Source organism: Aotus nancymaae, unplaced genomic scaffold (genome assembly GCF_030222135.1).
Source record: "Aotus nancymaae isolate 86718 unplaced genomic scaffold, 86718_ANA_hifiasm-v0.15.2.pri h1tg000029l, whole genome shotgun sequence".
NCBI classification, from domain to species: domain Eukaryota; kingdom Metazoa; phylum Chordata; class Mammalia; order Primates; family Aotidae; genus Aotus; species Aotus nancymaae.
Genome location: NW_026988442.1, coordinates 26,277,696 through 26,294,940, shown reverse-complemented (window position 1 = coordinate 26,294,940; position 17,245 = coordinate 26,277,696). Strand labels below are relative to the sequence as shown.

The following is a 17,245-nucleotide window of genomic DNA, read 5'->3' as shown; positions in this document are numbered from 1 at the left end:
CCGTCTCTTACTAAAAAAAAAACAAAAACAAAATTAGTTGGGCATGGTGGCACATGACTGTAATCCTAGCTACTTGGGAGGCTGAGGCAGGGGAATCGCTTGAACCTGGGAAGCAGTGGTTGCAGTCAGCTGAGATTGTGTCATTGTGCTCCAGACTGGGCAACAAGAGTGAAACTCCATCTCAAAAAAAGAAAAGAAAGAAGGAAAAAAGAAACAAAACTGGACATGGCTCTACTCTAAGCAGGAAGGAAGAAAATGGGAAAAGAGGCGCCACTCACATGTCCCCTTCATTTTTATCTCAGAGGAACCTCTCTACCAGCATCCTCTAGCAGCTATCCCCAGTATCTCATCCAGCCAATCACAAGAGGCTTGGTCTAACCACCCTTCATCTCCTTGGGCGGAGCCCATGGTCAGCGAGGCAAGATCAAGGTTCTGTTGGTCTGCAAGGAGGGATGATGACTGCTGTCTATGCCACCACCAGGGGCTGTCCTGGAGGCATCCAGTATACAAGGTCAAGCCAATCATCCTGATGCGTGATGTAACTTTGCAAGCAGCAGCTGTCTCTCCAGGTGCCAACTGTCATTATGAGTGAAGCACTGCTTGGCACCAGGAGCCATGCGAGCTGCTTCATGTGGCCTGGCTCCTGCTAACTTCTCCTGTTGCATTCCTCACTACTCTATTCTCTGGTGACACCAGCATTTTACCTGGTATCCCTTAAAAGCAGAAAGCTCCTTGCCACCTTGGGGTCTGCCCACAGCTGTTGCATCTGTCCTTAATGCTCATCCTTCCCCTCCATCCCACTTTAGGTTTCTGCATAAAAATCACAGTCACTGCTTCCAGGTAGCCTTCCCTGATACCACTACTGCTATCACCATCCTCCCTTACTGGATTAACTTTCACTGCACTCTGAACTTGTCAATCATGACATTTACTATCATCGAAATTAATAGCTGAGTATTTAGTTGTATAATGCTTGTCTCTCTCTTTAGACTCTAATCAGTAGCCATGAGCCACATGTGGTTTGAAATGTGGCTAATTTAAGTTGAGATGTGGGCCAGGTGCAGTGGCTCATGCTTGTAATCCCAGCACTTTGGGAGGCCGAAGTGGGCGGATCACTTGAGGTCAGCAGTTTGAGACCAGCTGACCAATATGATGAAACCCCATCTCAACTAAAAACAAAACAAAACAAAACAAAAATCAGCCATATGTGATGTCATGTGCTGTAGTCCCAGCTATTCGGGAGGCTGAGGCACGAGAATCGCTTGAACTTGGGAGGTGGAGGTTGCAGTGAGCTGAGATTTCATCACTGCACTCCAGCCTGGATGACAGATCAAGACTCTGTCTCAAAAACAAAAACAAACACAAAAAAAATAAACAAAAACAAATTGATATGTGTCCAAAGATCTCAAAGACTTGATATAAAAAAGTCAAATAACGCATTAGCAATCTTAAAAGTATTGATGATATATTGAAATGATAATATTTTTTGACATCTTGGGTTAAATAAAATGTGCTGTTTTACATTATTTTTTAAACAAGTCTACTAGAAAATTTGGAATTACATATGTGGCTCACACCAGTAAAACATGTGACATTTTTTCTCAGTGTTGCTGGAGACCCTACCACACTCCCTGGGAACACAGGCTGTAACTAGGGTGCTCCTGCTCTATCCCTGGGCTTAGAACAGCGCCTGGCACAGAGCATGAGATGAATCATATTTTGTTGCATTAACAAATAAATGAATGGTATGCCGGGCACAGTGGCTCATCCCTGTAATCCCAGCACTTTGGGAGGTGGAGGTGGCAGGATCACGTGAGCTCAGGAGTTCAAGGCTATGATGGTGCCACTGCACTCCAGCCTGGGTAACAGAGGGAGATCCCATCCCAAAAAAGAAAAATAAAAAAAGACTGTAAGAGATTGCCTCGTTCATGTCCTGGTTGTTAAGAACAGTTTATTCTCATGTTGTCTTTTATAGTTCTCCAAAGAATCCCTAGGAGCTACAGCCATGGAACTTCAAGTTCTCACTTGCCAGTCCCAGCTGCCATGGGCACCAGCTTTCTCTCCAGACACTAGATTCTGTGAACACAGCCAGCTCTGCTGCCCTCTTAGCTGACTCCACACCCCAAGAGAGAAGACAGGCTTGAGCGAAGCATCCGTGGCAGCCAGGTAGCCAGAACGTCCCACAAAAGTCAACAGACGTGGGCTCAGGAAGTTTGTCAACCTTGACCAGACAAACACATTCTAGAAAGGGCCACTCGGACTTGCAGGGAACAGCCTAGTGGGTGGGAGCCAAGGCGGGCAACGCTGTGCCAACCTCAGAGTGTCTAGGAGGCCGAACAAGCCTGGGCCCGAACCAACCAGGTGGGGTCACCTGTCTCCAACCCACGCCAAGGCAAACAGTTCCGCACGCTGGGAAGAAGGCACTCTTAGGTCAGACTCGGGAGCTATGAGGTGTGGGGCCCAGGCCCTGACACCCGGTGGCCACTGCAGGGCTAGAATCTTCCAGCTCTCTCAGAGGCTTCCCTCCAACCCGCCACCTTTGCCCAAGGCTGTGGGTGGGTCTGTGCTGTGGGGTGCCTGGTGACTCTGGCAGCCTGCCTGGGCCTGAAGCTCTAATTTGGGAACACTGCTTGTGGGCAGACATGGAGAGAAGGGATCAAGGATTTGAAGGGCCAGAGAAAAACCAAACTTGACTGTTGAAAGCCCTTTTGACACTGGACTGTAGTTGCTCAGTAGCAAGCTGGCTGTGGGTCTGAACTCCAGCCCTGGCACTCGTATTCCTGAATGACCTTGAGCAGTAGGATCAATGGCTTATGCTTAGGGTTCAGCACCAAGGCCAGGCTCAGTTCTAAGGACTGGACACAGAGCACCTAATAACGAGAGCCAACGCTGGTAGCACACTCCTCCTGCAGGCAGTAAGTGTCAGAGGTGGATTCGAATCCTGGCAGTTTCACCATCTATTTACAATTTATGTGAATCTGAATCCAACTCTACAAGTTGGGTGTCTAGTGGCACAACTCACTCTCATTTATCTAGCACTTCCTAAGCTCCAGGCCCTCACTGCCCTGAATGCATTACTCACTGTCCCTCACTGAATCCTCACAACAGAACTCAGTCTATTATCCCCTAAATTGGAACTCATGCAGCTTGGCTCCCACGTGACTGCGGTAGACTCTGGAGCACACGACTCTAGAGCCGCACTGCCTGGCTGGAGTGCCAACTACACAGCTTGATGATAGCTGTGACCTTGGGCAAGTAATTCATCCTTTCTGGGCCTCAGTTTCCTCATCTGTAAAACAGGGATTATAAGAGTACTTACCAATGGGGTTGTTCTGAGGGCATTACATGAGTTACTACTTGAAAGCATTTAGCAGAGTGTCTAGCAAACAGGAAGTGTTAAAATCAGAGCCTATTGTCTGTCATGCCTGGGATACCTGTGTCACAGGACAGGTGACAAGTAGGGGGTCATCCCAGGGAGGGGTTGGAGGCAAAGCCTGAAATTTTGCTTTTCAATCTCCCAGACTCCTCCCACGTTGCAGACTCGTGCATCTCTTCAACAGGCACCTGTGCACCTCTGTGTGACATGTGTGACTCAGGTCTCTGTCACAGCCCATTGACTGCCTCCACAGCCTGGCAAGACGCCTCCCAGCCTCCACTGCCCACCTCCCCCAAATCTGTTCTGCACACTCCTGGAGTGAGATTTTTAAACATACATCTGACCTTGTCATGCTCCCACTAAAACCTCTTTAATGGCTCCCCACTGCCCTTGGGCTAAATTCCAAACTTTCACAGGGACTAAAAACAGTGGCTTTCAAATTCCTCCACCAAGACTCACAGTGAGAAACACATTTTGCAATGCAGTGCAGTGTACACCTTTATAAAACTTCAAATAAAAGTTTCAAAAAACCACACTGACTTCATGTGCAACACACTCTGGTATTTTCTATTCTTTTTTTCCCTTCGATGTTGGCGGTGGCTCACCAAATTGATTTCATAACCCACTGATGTGTTAAGATCTGTGGTCTCAGCCACAATGGCTCAAGAGCTCTAAGACCCGGGAGCTTCGGACTGTGGGCCTCATCTCTCTCTGCCTCCTCCTGGCAGCCCACGTTCCCATGATGCTCAACATCCTGCACCTCTTGCCTCTGGGCCTTTGCGCGCGCAGCTCCCTCTGCCTGGAGCACTTTTCCTGCTTGTTCGCCTGCCTTAGCGAAAGGCTACCTCCTTAGGGAGCCACCTGCCTGTCCTCACCACCACCCCCGACCCACCTTCAGGTGTTCTTTGCACATTAGAACCACCTTGGGAGGTGATTTTTTGTTAAATACCAATGCTCAGGCTCCACTTCAGACCAAATGAATCAGACTTTTCTGGAGATAAGACCTGGACTTAACATTAACAAAAATCCCCAGTGAGTATGGAAGACCCCTAGGTCTTGCACATGACCCTGTTTTATTTCCTCCAGAGCACGAGACCGTCTAAAGTTAGCTCGTGTATTTATTTGTGTGCCTGATTGTCCTAGAATCTCAGCTCACGAGGGCAGGGACCCTGTTGGTTCTGTCTGCTGCTGTGTCCCCAGGGCTTGGCATGGTGCCTGGCATACAGTAGCTACTCAATACATTTCTTTCTTGACAACTGACTGATGTGAGCATCTGCTCTACAGCAGGCCCCGAGTTGGGTTCTGGTGAACAGAGACAGACCCAGATTTTGCCTGCAAGAGGATTGAGAGAGGATTCTGACTCAATGAGGGCTCCCTAGGAGCAGAGACTGAGACAAGGATTCCAGGGCAAGCAGTTTATTTGGGAGATGATCCTGACAAACACCAGTAGGGGACTGAAGATGTGATAAGAGAAAGAGAGGGAGCAGATACAGGGTGTGTCATCAAGCAAGTTATGGGCAACTGGAGCTTAGGCCTGCTGGGGCACTGTGCGAGCCAGTCTAGAAAATGATGCTCGCTGTCATCCCATGGAGTGGAGGGGCATAGTGAGGGAGCAGTGGTATTTATACACCCACTCCTGCCAGGCACTGGCTGAAGGCTGATGCCAGGGAACAGAGGCATTCACTCACTGGTGCTTTGGACTTGCAATGCAGGCAGGCAAAGCGGGCTCTCTGGTGGCGAGAGAAGGCCCTTGGGTAAAGGGACGCAGGTGTTGGCAGCGAGAAACCCACAGTCCAGCTGCGCACTGAAGCAGTAAGAGTGGGGATGTGGGCAGGGGCCCCTGAGAGCGTCTGTATGTAAACGGCATGTAAAGGGAAAATCAGACTTTGCCGCTATGTGGTAGGATGCAATGAGGTAGTCAAGGCAGTGAGGGGCCCAGAGGAAGCCCTCATCCACTCTGCCTGAAGGAATCAGGGAGGCTTCATGGAAGAGGCGACATATGATCTTACCATGGAAGATGTACCAGGTTTTGTCAGGGATTAAGTATACCAAGGAGAAAGCATCTTACATTTCTTTATGCCCCTCTCTTTCCGCAGGGCTGAGGGAGGTGGATGGGCCTGTGTTGAGTGGCCCAATCTTTTTTAAAAAAAATCTTCTAATTGACACATAATAATTGTATATATTTATAGGGTACAGTGTGATATTCTGATACAGGTATACAATGTTTCTGGGTAATTAGCATACCCATCACCTCAAATATTTATCATTTCCTTGTGTTGCGAACATTCAAAATCTGCTCTGACCGGGCACGGTAGCTCATGCCTGTAATCCCAGCACTTTGGGAGGCTGAGACAGGAGGATCACTTGAGACCAGGAGTTCGAGACTAGCCTGGGCGATATAGCAAGACCCTGTCTCTATAAAAATTTAAAAAAATTAGCCCATCGTGGTGGCGTGTGCCTGTAGTCCCAACCACCCAGGAGGTTGAGGCTGTGGTGAGCTTTGATTGTGCTGCTGCACTGCAGACTAGACAAACAGTGAGATCTTATCTTTAAAAAAAAGAAAAGAAAGAAAGAAAAAGAAAAAATATAAATTTTATATTTATTCAGATTCTCTAAGTGCCAGGTGTGAGGCCTGGCTGACACACAGTAGGTACTCATTAAATAAATAATGACAGCCAGGCCCAGTGGCTTACATCTGTAATCCTAGCACTTTGGGAGGCCAAGGTGGGTGGATCACATGAGGTCAGGAGTTCGACACCAGCTTGGTCAACACGGTGAAACCCTCATCTCTACTAAAAATACAAAAAATTAGCTGGGCGCTGTGGTGTGTGCCTGTAATCCCAGCTACTTGGGAGTCTGAGGCAGGAGAATTGCTTGAACCTGGGAGGCGGAGGTTGCAGTGAGCAGAGTTCCCGCCACTGGACTCCAGCCTGGGCAACAAGAGCGAAACTCGGTCTCAAATAATAATAATAATAATAATAAAAAAAAATTATGACTGCATGAACGAGTGTGGAAGAAAATGAATAATGCAGCAAAAGAATGAAAAAGAAGAGAAAAGAGAATGAAAAGCCTGCCTTCCTCTGCTCACCCATCAACACCAGGAAATCAACTCAGGCTGAGAAAATGCCTGCAGGATGGACCGACATCCATTCTGACCTTCAGAATGACCAAAGATATTGTTAGTGCTTCTTCCCCACTCCCAAAATCAAGGCAAATGACACACACGCAAAACTTCGAATAAGTTTTCTGCCAAAGATTTTCAGCTGCAGACCACCAGCCCAGCTTCCCCTTGGCTCTGCGAATGCCTTGTAGTAAAAACTGACTGTTATCAGAACCCATTTCCCTGGGGATGCGGCTCAGGGTTGACATGAACTCACAGCTCTGAACAGAATGAAACCGTGAGGAGAGGTGGCTCTTGGTGGGGTTTCCTGGTGTTTCAGGAATGACACACAGGGTTTCTTCAGTCGCTCAGCTGAAAGGAAGGAGCATCTGTTTATGTTGCTGCTGCTGTTTTGACACTGGCCACTCATCAGCCTGGTATTTGTGGAGAGAGGCGGCATAAAAACTGTATTAGTGTGTTCCCTCAAAGAGAGTGGGCTGCCAGGAGACTGTGCTACGCAAATCCTTTGTCCACAAACCACAAGTCAAAATAAGTTGGAATTTAGAGAGAAACACAGCTGTGTAGGTTGAGAGATTGCTCCTTTACTGTAAGCTCCGAAATTGACTGATTTTATTTTTCTTATTTGCCCCCCTTTCTCCTCCCTGTCTCTTTCCCTCCTTCCACAAATACTTATTGAACTTTTACTATGTGCCGATCATTGCTCTAGGAGTGAAGGATGGAACAGTAAATTAAACAATGTCTGAATTCCAGTGGAGATGATGCTCTAGTGGGGGTGACCTACAATAAATAGGGGGTGCTTAAATATTCATGACAGGGTGATCAGGGAAGACCTCTCGGAAGAGGTGATATTTGAGCAGACCCTTGAAGTGGATGAGCAAGTGTGAAGAGGAGGTAGGAAAGAGCAACTGGGCAGAGCAGCATGTGCAAAGGCCCTGGGGTGGATATGAACTGGACATGTTTGAATGTCAGAAAGAATTGTATAGTTGAAATACGGTGAGTAAGGGTCACAGGGAGAGGAGAACATGTTCAAGTAGCCAAGGGCCAGCTCACACGGAGCCTTGTAGGCCCCGGTAAAATTAAATGTACTGGGAATTCACTGGCAAGTTCTGAACAGGAGAGTGGCATGGTCATCCCAATGAGAGCTCCTTTGCTCCTACTTATTCATGCAATCCATGCCTATTAAAGGAAATTCAGAAACCACAGAAAAGAAAAAGGAAGGAAAAATGGCATCCATGATCTTAGCATCTGTGCTGCTGGTTCTGAACTGCAGTGATTTTACTTCCCAGTGGACAGCTGGCAATGTCCAGGGACATTTCTCATTGTTATAACTGGGGAGGGAGAGGCCAGGGATGCTGCTAAATATCCTGCAATGCACAGGACAGCCCCATCAGGAAGAATCATCAGGCCCCAATGTCCATCCATTGGTCCATACCACTGATATGCTCAAGCCCAACTCTAAGCCTGGGTTTTAGGGCATTTCCCCCACTTCCAATCCTGCTCATTCTAATATACTTTCATTTTTAGTGTCTGTGAGCTGTTAGATATAAAGGAATAAGTACATTCTATGTCCTTATATTTTAACCAAGATATTTCTGTTATTACTTTTATAAGTCCTTTTGCAAGCAAATTCCTCTCCCTTCGTTAGTTAGACTTCCTCTTTTCCTTTGTTCTCCATTGCCTCTACCTATTTAGAAAAGTTTTAAGTTGTTAGCCAATCAGGTTCAGTTTAGATCGTGAGGTCTAGATCCAACCAACAGAGATTGGAAACAGCAGTGAGGACTCAATGCATAAGGAATTAATACGGCTGCCTTTCCTTTGCTCATTGTACTCTCGTGGCAAGACTGCTGGTGAGTAGTACCCTTTCTGAAGAAAGTAAAATTGCCTTGCTGAGAGAACTTTTTGTCTAAATGTTAATTTTTCCTTGTGGTACTGAGGAACAAGCATTATACTTATAACATACCTAATCTTCTATGATGATGCTTCCTTTCCACTGAAGAGGAAAACATAACCATTCCCCAAAGTTTTGTACTAACACTACCTATGACAGTATCCTATCCCTTAGCACTGAGGTCCCATAACCAAGCCCCATAACCCCTCCTACCAGCTGGGTTAACCTGGGGAGTTCTTTAGCCCTCAGATCCCAGCATCCCCATGTGTAAAATGGGGTTAACAGTACACCTGCCTCAGAGGGTCGTCATGAAGATGAAATGGACTAGAATATGACTAAATATTATAGGAACATTTGCTATTATGACAACTTAAGTACTTCCCTTTTGTGTTTTCCAAGTTTCAATATTAGGAATAATGCTGTTAAAAGTATTTTTAAAGATATATTTCCACAACTTCAAACATTGAGTCTCTCAGAGTGGGATGACATTTGAAAATTGAACTCTATGAGCTGTCTAAAACTGCAACAGGGCAAAATAGAAATATTTCAGGAAGTCTCATTTTCCATGTGTTAGATGTACAGTGACTCCTGATAGAGAGTATCCCCTGGGTTAACGCCTTCATTTTGTATGTTAAAATAACTGGGAATGCAATCTCTTACATAAAGGCATCCTTAGGGTACCCTGCTTAGGATGTGGGGCTGATATGACATGAAGTTCTTATTCAGCAAGTGTGGGCACCCTCTGCCCTGGGGAAGCCGGTGGGGCTGAACTCGCAGGCCTCAGCCTGCCAGGAAGATCTCTAGGTGATGCCTGTGGGTGCAGGGCAGGCTGTGCAGGGGACCAGGCTTTACTGTCCCATTGAGTGCAGCCTCTGGACTAAACAGGAGCTCCAGCAAAATGCCCATCTCCTTTCTTACTCTGATGGGCGCTTGCTCTGCCCTGTACTATTCAGCAGGGGAACTAGAAAAGCACAGAGCTGCACAAAGGAGGTGCTCAACAAATCCTTGTTTAATGAATGAATGACTAATAAACGAATGGTCAAAGCTATTGATTAATCACACTGATTTCTAAAAGGGGGTAAAATGAGGCCAGCTTCTGGTTTGCTCAGAGTAAAATCCAAAGAACCAAGCACCACCAATGATGCCCTATCTGACTTGGCCCCTGACTTCTGGACCTCAGCTCTGGCCACCTTCCGTCTCTTACACTGGCCTCCTTGTGGTCTCTCCAGCCCCATCCCCCACCAAGCATGCTCTCCTTTCAGACATGCCCACAGCTCCCCCCAACCCCTCTCATGCCTCTGCCAGAGAGACTTCCCTGACCATCCCACCTGAAAGAGGGTCCCTCACTACTCCTACCCCACTACTCTGTGGAGTACTTCGCCATTGTATTTCTCACCCCTGACACATTCATTACACACACGCCTTTGTCTGTTTCTTGTCTGTCTCTACCCTCCAGAAACTAAGATCAGTAGAAATAGAGGCTTGTGGACTTTCAATGCCAATTGTCATGCCTGGTATAAGTAGGAGCATAATAAATATTTGTTAAGAGAGAGGAAGGAAGAGGGAGGGAGAGAGGGGAAACTGACAATGTCAGGAAGCTGGCAGAATTCTTCAGGGAGGCTCTGATGCTTCTGAACATTTCTCTGGGAACCCTGTTATCCTTGTTTTACAAATGAAGAAACTCAGGCTCTGAGAAGTTGAATCAGGCCCATCTGATCCTGAAATCCACACTCTCACCCTGTATCTTCTCCTGCCTGGGCCACAGATTAGTCACTTGAAGTTCAGATGGGAAAAGTTACCTGTGTAAGGTCCCACAGCAGGTTAGTGGGGGAGCTGGGACAAGAATCTGAGTCCTCTGACCCCCGAGAGTGGTTTTGTTACTCAGCTCCCTGGTGGCCCGTGATGTAGATGTGTACAGCCCATCTGCCCTTCCGGGCTGTTGTGGGAACTTTGCTCTAATCCTGGGTGACTGGCATTCTTCTGCTTGTCCAGCAGACCCGGGATGTAGGTTATAACCGGTATCGGCCAGAGTTTAGTTGCAGAGGGAGAACCCACTACAGCTAGCTTAAGCAGTAAGGAGTTAATTGAGGCTAGCAAATGACTTAGAGAATTGCTGGGGAGGTCAGGGGCACAGATACTAGGATAAGCTTTAGAAAATGCCAAAGTGACACCAGACAACTGGTCACTGCTACTTGTGCTGTGACCAGAAAGCTGCTGGTTATAGAACAAATCCCTCCGTGATAGGCACCTTGTGGATATCTCTATCAGGAAACCACTAATGTGCCAGCTTCATGACCTTATCACACTTGCCAGAATCCTTATAAGCAAAAACGATGCCCTGTGCCCTGTGTGGCCGATGCTGTCACTACCTTGCTAAAATATCTTCAGCAAATACCATTTCCATGAAAGCCATCCAACTTCCAAATGGCAGCAAGTGTAATGTTTTGCCTGAGGGCTCTCTCTGGCATATATGGGGTATAAAGACCCCAGCTCCCTGACCCCTAGGGAGGGATAAATCAGTGGCATGTTTTATAAGCCCTTTCTCAAAAGGGTGAAGCCTTAGATGCTCAGGGATTAACTTGCTGGATCACACACCCTCTGTTACTTTCCTTCACTTCCTGCCTTCCTTCTTCATTCCCATTCTGGTATTTCTCGGAGTCACCTCTTAAATGAACTACCTGCACTGGAGCCCTGATCTTGAGGTCAGCTTCTGGGGAACTCAGACAATGACACCATGCCTCTCAACACACACAAAGCTAGTACCTGCTCACTGGGGCCTCTGCTGAAGCTGTGCAGCAAGCCAAACTGCACCAGACTCCGCACAGTGGCAGAAACAACCAACACAGCAGAGGCAGTTTGTGTATGACCTCCACCTTCTGAATCTCACGGAAGTGCATCTGCTTGCTTAACATTCCATTGCTCCTAGGAACCTAGCTGCAAGGGAGTCTGGGCTTTCCTTCTCCTTGGTGGAGGAAGGCCCAGAAGGAGGAGCAGGGAATGGATGCTGCAGAGAGACTCTTCATGCTTTTCCCACAGCTCCAGCACCCCAAATCATGTGCAGTCTTGGAAACTCAGAGCCCGGCCACGAGATCTTCAAATTCACAGGCACCATCAAGTCACAGAGTCTTAGAATGTCAGGGCTAGAAGGGTACTCGAGACTCCTTAGATTATTTTATGGTTGTGAGAACTGAGTCTCTGTCTGAGAGAAGAACACTGTTGAAAGGTCCCACCACAGATTAGAGGCAGCTGGGAAATAAGAATTCAGTTCTTCCAGACTCTGGGAAAGTGATTATTTTTTACATCACTCAACTCCATACTTCATTAAGTGTTATCCTGGGAGAAACCCTTGCCCTGTCCACCACCAACTTTAAACAAGCCTGGATTGATGGCTCTTTTGATTATTGGGAGCTTACTCTGTGCCAGACACTGTGTTGAGCACTTTGCATGTGTAGTAGAGAAAGACACAGGCTGTGGAATCAGAATGCCCAGGTGCACATCCAGCTCCACAACTCACCTTTCACAAGCAGCTCAGCCTCCTTGTATCATGCTATCCTTGTGCATCATAGGTGCATAATGATGGTACCTACTTCACAGGGCAACTGCAGATGCAGAACTGGGATTGGGACTCTTGCCAAAGTCCCACAGTGGGTAAGTGGCACAGCTGGGTGTTGAAACCAAAGCAACATGCTTTCACTTCTTACCTCTGGGCTACACATGGACAGATACACACAAGTCTTAAAATGTATTATCAACCTAACACCTACATAAAAGTATCAAGCTTTTAAGCCAATCTTGAGCAGTCCATCCTTTCAATAAATATTTAGTGAGTACCTACTATGTCCCTGAGAGGGTGTGGCTCAGTTACCCCACCCTCTAGCTCCACCTGCAGGCTGAGGTAAAAGCCAAAAAGCGGAGAACAAAAAAGTCAAGAGTCAGAAAACAACTGAAATCCTGACTGCATCAGCAACCCTCATCCAGCTATACCTGAACTGAGCTCTGACCCTGGACTCTCAGTTTCTTGATTCCCTAAATTCTCTTTACTTGCTGAACCAGTTTGACTTGGGTTCTCTATTACTTACACCTGAAAGTTTTGACTGTGAGACTAGGTTTTGCCTGACTTACTCTCACACTTGTCTGTACAATAGATGACATTAGCACCCACCTCCTGCAATTTTTGAGAAAATTGAATGAGATAGTGGATGTAAATCCCCTGACACAATAAACAGTAAATATATACGAAGAAAACAGATATACAATGACCTGGGCTTCCACAAGTACAGATTTTAACACTACATTTATGGAGCGATCATCTCAAGCTTGAATGAAAAACAGTGCTCTTAAGAGAAGAGAACATAATACTTGCATCTATAAGTTTGTCAGAATAACATCTAAAAATTTTGAAAGATGAGACAAGAGAACTTGGGAGAAAAGTTCTAAGATGAGTTTGGAAGGGTGAGTAACGCTCTTCACGTACATGAAAAAAAACTTCTCAGCCAGCCATCTCCCAGCTCTCTAGGGCAGAAGTCAGCAAGGTTTTTTGTGAAGAGCTAGATGGGAAATATTTTAGGCTTTGGGGGCCAAGAGGTCTTTGACGCCACTTCTCAGCTCTGCTGTTGTAATGGGAAAGCAGCCATAGACAACACAGAATGAATGGGTGTGGCTGTGTTCCAATAAAACTTTATTTACAAAACAGGCAACTGGCCAGATTTGGGCTGTTAGCCTCAGTTTGCCAACTCACGCTCTAGGGGATCAAACAAAGAAGTGGAAACAGGCCAAAACTGCAGTAAGAAGGACTTCCACTTTAGATCTATGGAAGAACTAAAAGGGATTCATAGAACAAAGCCTCATCATCTACATCGGGTGGGCAGGGAGAGGGTGTTCAGTAAACTATGCGGCCAAATTCTGGCTGTTCTCTGGTTTTGTATATAAAGTTTTATTCAGTTATATACTGTCTATGGCTGCTTTTACGTGATGTGAACAGAATTGAGCAGTTACAGCAGAGGTCCCCAAAGTCTAAAATATTTATTACATGGCCCTTTACAGAAAATGTTTGCTGACTGCTGGCCTAAATGGCCTTACTCACACCCAGGCCCACGTTCAAATGATGGTAATCAGGGGCTTAGGGTGGACCCAGGGCCATGTCCAGAAAAGTTCTTAGAACAAAGGGAGCCCTACACACAATGAATATTTTTAATAAAGTAAATAGGGCAACAGCCAAAAAAAGAATCAAAGTAACCCTTGGCCCTGCACCCTGGAGAGATTTTGACCGCAGTGATGCTCAAGAAATGAGTTCACAGCTAAAACGTGCTCCATAAATGTTAAAATAACAAGAACAATAAATGGCAATAAAACACATAGCTATGTACCTCGTCTCCATGGGCAAGGCCTCCTAGGGCTTTATGCTTGGAAGTAGGGAGGGGAGCAGCCCTCCCACTGATGGCAAGTCTTGGCAGAGGGGCCAGTGATCCTGCAGGGATCCAGTGGGTGAGGTCCAGAGGAGGAAGATGTTCAAATACAAGCACAGGCACCAGAGAAGGACAATCTCGACCACTGAGACTCTAACCCCCACTGGGGGACCCACATTCTGAAGTCAACGGTGACAGGCCCACTGTCAGCAGTTGACGGCTTGGATTGTCCCAGTACCTCCACCTTCTGCGGCAAAGCACCGCAGAAGGTCTGAAAAGCTAACTCAAGCACGAAATCATCATATCAAGAGCTTGTTACAAAAGCTGACTAGGCAGATAGGAGCAATGACGCATTCCCTTCCTGCAACACGCCCAGAAGGGCCCAGCAGGCCACAGAGGTGAAAGGCAGAGCCCGTCTAAGATCACCAAACGCCCTAATGATTACCAGAGTCGAGTCATGAAAAGTCCAAACAAACCCAAGCTTCCAAAGTCTCCAAAGAGCCCTGGAGAATGTGGAATCCGGTAATAGCATTCGTAGCAGCCTGCATTTCTTCGGGGCTCAGAGGTCTTTGCAAACACTAAGCAGTGCATCTGTGGGAACTCCACAGGCGGCAAGCAAAATCTCTCCTTTTGCACAGAACAGAAACACCTGAGGTACAGGAGAGGCTGCTCAGCTTCCTGAGATGTTCTGGAGCTGAGTAAACAGGGAGTCGGGGCTTTCTAAAAATTGGTCACTGTCCAGTCACTCTGGTTGAAAGTGGTGAACTCTTAAAACAGCACTTACGAACTGCCAGGCACTGTCCTAAGTACTTTATATAGAGGCTCACATTTAATCCACAATACCTCTGCCATGCAGGTATTATAATTATCACCATTTTACAGATGAGGAAACTGAGGTCCAATGAAGCTAAGGCTACTCAAATAAAGGAAGGGCCTTCCTATTGCTAACTGCAGCTTTTTTTAGGTCTCACTCTGTCACCCAGGCTGGAGTGTGGTGGCTTGATCTGGGCTCACTGCAACCTCTATCTTTCAGGCTCAAGTGATCCTCCTGTTCCAGCCTCCAGAGTTGCTAAGACTACAGGCATGCACTACCACACCTGGCTAATTTTTGTATTTTTTGTAGAGATGGGGTTTTGCCATGTTGGCCAGGCTAGTCTCAAACTCCTGGGCTTAGATGATCTGCCCGCCTCAGCCTCACAAAGTGCTGGGATTGCAGGAATGAGTCACCGCACCTGGCCTCTTTTTAAAAAATCAAATGAATTGCCAGGAAGAAATAAATGTAGGATCCTCACTTTTACGCTCTTCTCCCTTTTTACTGGATACCTCTTCTTGGAATGAGCAGGCAGGGGCATGGATTAGGTAAGAGGTGAGACATAAACAAACATTTTCAGAACATGAATTATATGCCAGGTCTTACTGGGGACTTTGTAGCAAGGAACTTGTTGAATTCTCCCAACGATGCTCTGGAGTGGGCGTTATTTTTCTTCTCATCTTGGAGATGAAGGTGCTGAGGTTCAGAAAGTGCCCTGAGGATGCAGGGACGCTGGTGGCTTGCATGCCCTGAGTGCTCGCCGGGTAGTGCCCAGCACTCACACCTGGCATCCTCCTCCTCACTGACTGCTCATCCCAACAATCTGAACAGACCCCCTAATTCCCACTGCCCAGGTGAGGAGACGGAGGCTGCATCTGCCCCGAAGCTAGTGCAGCCCTCAAAAACCCACCCCAGAGTCAGACGCCCACCACTGGAAGGGACCTTTGAGCATCTTGTCTCCAACCCCGACCCTTGTGAGTGTCTCCGATCACACACAGGGATCTGCGCACAGGAGCACTGCTTGGCCAAAACAGGACCACAACATCCTCTCTTTCCTGGGAGCAACCAGGCCCTCACTTGGCTCCCTCACCTGTTCCCCTCTGGGGCTCCCCAGAGCCATCCAGGGGGAACAGAACAGGGAGGAGGATTTTACTTAAGCTGGGAGCCTGCTCAAGGTCTGGTGTTGGGAGGCTCCAGGCTAACCCTGGGAGCTTTCAGCATCCACCCTGCTTGTTTTTGGCACAAGTCAACTTCTTACACTTGAGAGAAAAGGCATCTTTTTAATGAGAAAGAAAGGGGGAGAGAGAGGGAGAGATATAACAGAGAAAGATAGAGCACGGGAAAAGATAAAAATAAAAGTGTGCAAAGGGTTTCAAGCCACAAAGAAGTTCTCTTACAGAACAGCATTTTGATGAATTATGCACAAATAAGGCAACAAAACATGGATTGCGTTTCCCTTAAATTCTTACAGCTTTGGAGATTAGCAAGGAGGGATCGCCGAGGCCAAGCCCATCCTAGCTTCCTTTTGTACATTTTGCTCCCATTCTCTTTTGTTTGGGTATATGTTGTGCTTGAAATCCTTCACGGAGAAACAGTTTCAGCTGGAAGAACTACACGCTGGCCTCCTCGGTCAACCTTCCCGCCCAAATGCCAGATCTGAGACTCCCGGTGCCCCCTCACTACGATATTCATTCAACAGCCAATAGCAGTTTCCAGGGCCCCAGAGAGACCCTCAGGCTGGCATATTTCTTATTAAATCTCACAACAGCTCTGGGAGAGGATACATTTTCTCCATGCCAGGATCAGCTGAGACTTGGAGTGAGCAAGTTCGTTTAGTCATTCAACAAACACAAGCACTTTGTTTTACTGGCATTATGCTAAGGCCAACACTCTACATGAGGATGACCATTGACACTACTGACATTCAGAGTGGATGGTCTTTTTTTTTTTTTTTTTTTTTTTAATATGGAACACTTCATGAATTTGCGTGTCATCCTTGCGCAGGGGCCATGCTAATCTTCTCTGTATCGTTCCAATTTTAGTATATGTGCTGCCGAAGCGAACACCAGAGTGGATGGTCTTTTGCTGCGGGGTGGGGACTGTCTTGCGCATTGTAGGATGTTTGGCAGCATCCCTGACCCCTACCCTCTAGACGCCTGCAGCACACCTCCCCTCTAGATGGGACAAGCAAATGTCTACAGATGCTGTCAAATGTCCCCTTGGGGACAGAGCCACTCCTGGTTGGGAATCACTGCTCTGCACGATTAATTCAGAGAACCAGCCAGGCACGGTGACTCACTCCTGTGATCCCAGCACTTTGGGAGGCTGAAGCGGGTGGATCTCTTGAGGTCAGGAGTTCAAGACCAGCCTGGTCAACATGGTGAAACCCTGTCTCTACTAAAAATACAAAAATTAGCCGGGCGTGGTGGTGCATGTCTGTAATCCCAGCTACTCGGGAGGGTGAGGAAGGGGAATCACTTAAACCCAGGAGGAGGAGGTTGCAGTGAGCCAAGATTGCGCCACCGTACTCCAGCCTGGGCAACAGCAAGACTCCATGTCAAAAAAAAAAAAAAAAAAAAAAAATCAGAGAACCCTCCCAATGAGGCAGGTCTGTCAGTGTCCTCATTTCACAGATGATGAGACC

General features: G+C 47.1%; 1 protein-coding gene and 1 non-coding gene across 5 annotated transcripts in view; both read right to left on the bottom strand.

The window, feature by feature from the left end:
- Positions 1-17,245, bottom strand: part of EYA2 (EYA transcriptional coactivator and phosphatase 2) — a 342,073-nt gene that overhangs the window by 229,247 nt on the left and 95,581 nt on the right. The window lies entirely within an intron of this gene.
- On the bottom strand, positions 16,561-16,667 carry LOC135277033 (U6 spliceosomal RNA). Its single transcript, XR_010344646.1, has one exon. It is a non-coding gene; the product is annotated as a U6 spliceosomal RNA (small nuclear RNA).